Genomic DNA, 6423 nt, shown 5'->3' on the forward strand with positions numbered 1-6423 from the left:
GGAATGAGTAAACATTTTATATTTTTACTTAAATTACAGTTATTTATATATATATATATATATATATATATATATATATATATATATATATATATATATATATATATAATGCCTGACAGATTACAGTGCGAATCTCTTTCATGTCTTTGGAAAGAAATATTTTTTAATTGTAACTATTCTAGTTGTGATTGTTTTTTTATGCCATTATTTTGCAATGAGACATATTTTTCTCAAAGTAAAGATCTTTTATAAAAAAAAAAAAAATCTTTAAACTTTTAGAATATTTTACCAATTTTGTATCATGTTCGTTAAGTGTCACTCACTAAAATAAATTATCGGCTATATAATTAATATTTTTTAAAGAAAAATACTAAAAGGATTTTATATTAAACTAAAAATTATAATTCTTTTTATAAATAAAGTAACGTTTTGTTAATTAAATATAAAAATGAAAATATTTTTGTAGATAGCTACTAAACTTTAAGTGTACGTACGTTGTGTTATGTTTTCCAGCCAAAATCACCTGCTCTCAAGTTGAATGAAAAGTTGAGACATAAGCGATGGGAAGTTTCATAAGCAAATTGGATATTAAGGTATTTGGACTCTATTTGGATTAGGAAGTAGATGTAGATGGATTTATAAAGGGATGAAAAGAAAATACATACAAATCAAATTTTTATATATAACTAATAAATATTATCATAAAGTGCTGTTAATAATTAAATTTTTAACATTTATTAAGCATGTTGGTATAAATAATAATTAAATTTTTGAATTAATAAATAGTTTCATAAAGTGTTTACTAAATAATAAATAATTATCATATAAACCAACATGCTTATCATATAAATAGTTGTGCTGTTAATTAAGCATGTTGGATTAACTAATAATTAAATTTTTGAATTAATAAATAGTTTTATAAAGTGTTTACTAAATAATAAATAATTATCATATAAACCAACATGCTTAATTAACAAGACAATTATTTATTATATTCCAAAAGTACAATATAATCCAAATTTCATCCAAATACAAACACAAAAAACATACAAATAAGTTTCTTATATTCATCATTTTTTGTTCCTTATCCATTTACGATATTAGAATCTTGAATAGATAAATCCACAATAAATTCGCTCTCTTGAATCATCTTCTTCATCAACTGTTGTAACCTTTGACCCTTGTTCTTGTTGTCTCCAAATTCACTAATAAAGATTTTCCTAATATCAGAACAATTCCGACAATCAATAAAAAAATATTAGTAAAAAAAAAGAGAACCAGTACTCAATAACATCAACAAAAAATTAATAGTTTAATCTGTAACATAATTTCCCAAATTCAAAGATATCAAAAAGAGCTTGTTCAAATAATGTATACTGAAATTGTTTAAATAAAATGAACAAAATCTGATACAAGCACGTCAGAACATGAAAATAATCATTTCATGCCTTCAAATCCCCCAGAACAAAAAACAAATTTGCAAATCCCTATTTTTGTCATTATAGGGTTTCTAAAAAAAAAAGAAAGAGAAGTGAGATAACAAAAAATGTGAAGAAAAGAGAAGAAAAAAGGAAGGGTGTTTTACCTCCTCCTTGAAGAATTTCAGTGAAGTGAGGGTGAGAGCACCGTCAAATGAGAGCAAGTACCGTGAGAGTGATTTGTGAGAGCAGAGGTTACTTTTTTGGTATACACAGTGAGTGAAGAGAGTATTTTATTTTTTAGGGTTTCATAAATAAAATAATAAATTAAAAAAAAAATTAGGTAGGTGGGTTGGTGGGCCAACCCGACTCACCACGGGTTCAACCCGCATGAACCGGGTCTAAATGAGCCGGGTTGAAATCTGACCCGCATATAAGTGGGTTGTATTTTTCAAACCCAACCCGGTCCGAACCCGTGACGGGCCGGGTTGACCCGCGGGTTGTGACCCATTTTGACAGCTCTAATCGGAACTACCACTTCTTCACCTAAGACGATCCAGAATCAGGGCGTTGGATGTCTTTCACCTCACACACAAAAAAAAAAAATAACATATTAAATATTTTATAAATATCAAAGGTAAAATAACATATAAAAAACAAAAAAAACTCAGTTCCAGCTCGTCAAGCTCGACAATAGAAAAGAAGCTCATTAAGCTTGACATGCAAGCTAAAAAAATCTTAATTTAGCTCGACAAACTCAATTTTAGCTCGACAAACTCGATTTCAATGTTCATTTAATTAAATACACAGAAACAATTCTCTCACAAACATAATCGATTTCATGTGAAAGAACATAATTCATTCCGCTACATGTTTTGAGAAAATGGAATCGATTTCAATCTCATTCTTATTTAATTAAATAAATACACAAAATGAATTCGCTTGCAACCACAATCGATTCTATCATACTAATGAACGAACAAAATAGATTATGTCATACCCTATGACAAACAAAATCGATTCCACTTGTATTTATAACACCATGGAATCAATTTCATGTTATTTCATGACTAGAACCACATGCATCATAATCGATTTCATCATCTTCCTTGACACGAAATCGATTAAACCAAACACATAATCAATTCCAGGGGTTTGGAATTTGTTCCATACAACCCCAGAATGGATTCCATTAGCACCCACAATGTTTATGAACTTGTAAATGAGAAAGAATAGATTCTGGAAAGTTTTCTCACCTGAAGAACCTTATGTGTGGACTGGACTAAGAACAGTACACCTTCTCCTCTACAAGTTGCACCATGAGAAGTCAACGTAACTCCTACTTGTAACATCCCAATAATTATAGCATTAAACTATAATAGAGTTCTTACATCATTGATAAAATAGAACAGTAGACACAAGGAAGAATAAAAGTTTTTCCTCATAATTATACAAACCACAACTTAAAATTTAAACTTAATACATTCCGAACTTAGAACAAAAACCAAAACATGGATCTTGTCCTTGGGAAAATTAAGCATCAGTCGCTCCGCCATCTAAAGCTTGCTCCACTAGCATCTCATCACCTTCTACTCATACCCACCAGATGATCATCACTGAGAAAACATAAACACAATACATATACAACCAGACAACAAACAAAGCAAGGGTGAGCTAATATAGTAGAAAACAACATGATATATTTAAAACTATAACATAATCCCAAACTTACAAATCAAATAAACCAACATACAAGTCAAATAACCCAACATTCAATAAACATATCATAATCATCATAGACATGACTCATCTAGATAAAATAATATTGATGGAAGTCATCGGGTGGTCTTGCACTTATAGGGATAGTTTTGCTGGCATAACCCATACTACCACATGAGGTTCCCAGAAACTCCTTTCCTTAACCCAACTAGGCCCTTAGAAAGTTATTCCACAAGTTAATTATGATTTTAATCAATTAATTGCTCTTAATTTTCCCAAAAACGAATTCGAACACCATACAAGTCTCCAAAACACTTTCATAAAAAAGGATTGACACCACTCTCTACCGAAAACCTTAAGGCAATAAGTTAATGGGTCTTTCATCTTTATATAGTGATCTATTTTCTCATTTCTATCCCATGTGGGACTTAGACTCACACTTGAATTTCCAATAAACTCTTCTCATATCCATGATAATCAATCCTCAAGCATCAATAAACTAAAACCCATCAAAGATTCAACACATTCATGGTTATCCGCTAATCATCTCATACTTAGTCTCAATATCACTCCATACTCATACCACACCAAACTCTAATATCAAAAAAACAAAGTGAGGAGTAATTTTTCTTACTCAACTTATACCAACTAAGAAATCATCCTTCTCATATAATCATCCACCTAAAATATGTGATTTTCGCGCATAGCAAAAGACTTGGCCAAAACTCACATTCTTTCAAAAATTTTCAGATTTCAATCCAACTTAAACCCTCGTACCACTTATACTAAATCATATATATACAAAAATCCATCCTAAATATCAACTCCAAATTGTCAATAAATCCATAACTTCAACTTACCATCATGTCTAAAAACAATACAGAATACAGATTGAACTTTTACCAACCAAAGTATATGCACTGTATTAAAACAAGAACATAGTTGACTCCCCTACAACCTTATCTTCAAGCTTCTTTCATATTCAAAATTCTCAATCCATCATTTGATTATCTTCCCTTATCATATTGATAATAGCATATTCAAAATTTTAAGAGACAAAAATATGAAAAAAATGGATTAATTTATTGATAAGTTAAAATTAACCTAGTACATGACTTTAAAATAAAAAAAGGAATTAAAAATTGTACGAGAACTTAAGCAAATTAGATCCTACCAAAGTAATTTTAATTTATAGATAAGTCAATTTCATTTTTTATGGGAAAATTGCTCCAACTGTAAGATAATTCATTATAAATGACCATATTTAAAAATAAAAAAGAACTATGTCTAACTAAATGCTTAAGTGCCATAAAAATCTAAAATTATGTATATATTATTACATGGCTTTTACTCACAATAATATAACAAAAAAAAGTAATTTTATTTTTGATGGAGGCATTCTAAATATCAAATGGTTTTTTATACTTTACACGGATTTTAATATTTGAAAATTTATTTATTTATTTTTAAAAATATTAAAATAAGTGTATTTTAAAGTTAAAATAGACAATAGAAAATATCATAAGAGAATTATATGAGAATTTAAAGTTTATGAAATGAGTAATAATTTTTCATACATATAAAAGTAAAAGTTGATTGAATAGAAATTGAAGAAATGGTATAGTAGAAAAGTTGTTGGACATATTTTTGGTGCCTAAGACCTAAAAGATATAGAATTAGCAGTTTGAGAAAGGGAGGAAGTGAAAGTAGAAGAAACGGAAACCGAAGGTAGCAATGAAAGGAGGGAAAGAAAAGACGAAGAAAATGTGAAAAAAAAAGTGATAGCTAAAAAGGTCTTACGTGGAAACTTTGGAAGAAGGAAAGCGATAGCTACCATCCTCATTTCCCACAACTCAGCTGTGGCTCAGATTGTTTTATCTCTTTATCTTTCATCCTCCTTTCTTAGCCTCAACCTTCATCATTCTCATATTCTATGCTTTAGTAAAATACCCTCTTCTTACCTATCAACTTCATTTCACTTTCTTGCTTATTGGATCAATTCTTTCGTGTCTCATATCAGATTGTTTAAGTAAAAAACAATTACACTCAATTATTAGTTATATCTTTTCACACACTCATAAACTATATCCAACCATTTCCATCCAATTACTAAATTTTTATTTGATATAAATAGATTAAATTTAATCAAATTGTATTTGTTGGTTAAATGTTAAAGTAAAAAAAAATTATACCTATCTATTAATTATAACTTTTCGCATAATAATAAGATAGATCTAGTTATAAATAAATCATATAGTTTAGACAGTTAAACTAATAATTAAAAAAGTTATACTTAACTATTAATTATAATTTTTAGAGTTAAATATTCTTTTAGATTTAAATTTTGATATAAAATTGGAATTCATTTATTTACAAGACTTTCATATATTTTGATTCATAAATTTTAAAAATAAATAAATATAACATTTTTAATCCAATTATATTAATATATTTTTCAATTGATATTGAATAAGAGTATCGTGTAAACAATTTAAATGTTAATATGAAACACATTTTATGCGCAAGAAAATTTAACCTGGAATTGAATTAAAAAGAGTATAATAATTTACTTTTAAAATTTAGATGCATTAAAGTTTCATACAAAAATAAATTCTAATTTGTGTTAAAATTAAGGGAAGACATATTTCCCCTTAAATTTTAACATAAGGTTAACCATTCATCCAATCTTTTGATATCAGAATTACTAAATCTTTAGTATTTTACTTCACTTAATATCTTAAAAGATTTCTTTCTATACTATGTAGTTAGACATATTACTATATCAAAACTATTCAAGATCAGAAAAGTATTGTTTTTTTTTTCTCTTATATAAAAGACTATTAGATATCAAAATTTATTTTTGGTATAAAATGTGTGTTTGCATGTATTGTTTTATCTTATTTTGACTGTTAGAGATTTTAAAATCTCGTGAATAATCTGCAGAGTTGATTTGAGTCCAAATAAATTAAGCAATAAGATCCTTAACTTATATATTTAGATAGGTATTATCCATGAAATGACACCGGTTCCATTAATTGGAACCTCTGATTGTTTAAAAGCAAAGCAAAACTATTTCCATACTGATATCGTGTGAGATTGGTTGTCTTACAAATATATATTATGTGAATGATGATAATGATAAAAATTAGAAGGCAATGAAGGTGCAAGAAACTTGGAATATGGATAACCTTTTGGCTTTTAGAGACGAAGCTAAATTGTTGATATGATGTGCCATTTCATAGCCAAAACTGAGAGGTTCTCTCTTCATCCATTCTCAGCCTCAAGG

Source organism: Vigna radiata, unplaced genomic scaffold (genome assembly GCF_000741045.1).
Source record: "Vigna radiata var. radiata cultivar VC1973A unplaced genomic scaffold, Vradiata_ver6 scaffold_95, whole genome shotgun sequence".
NCBI lineage: Eukaryota > Viridiplantae > Streptophyta > Magnoliopsida > Fabales > Fabaceae > Vigna > Vigna radiata.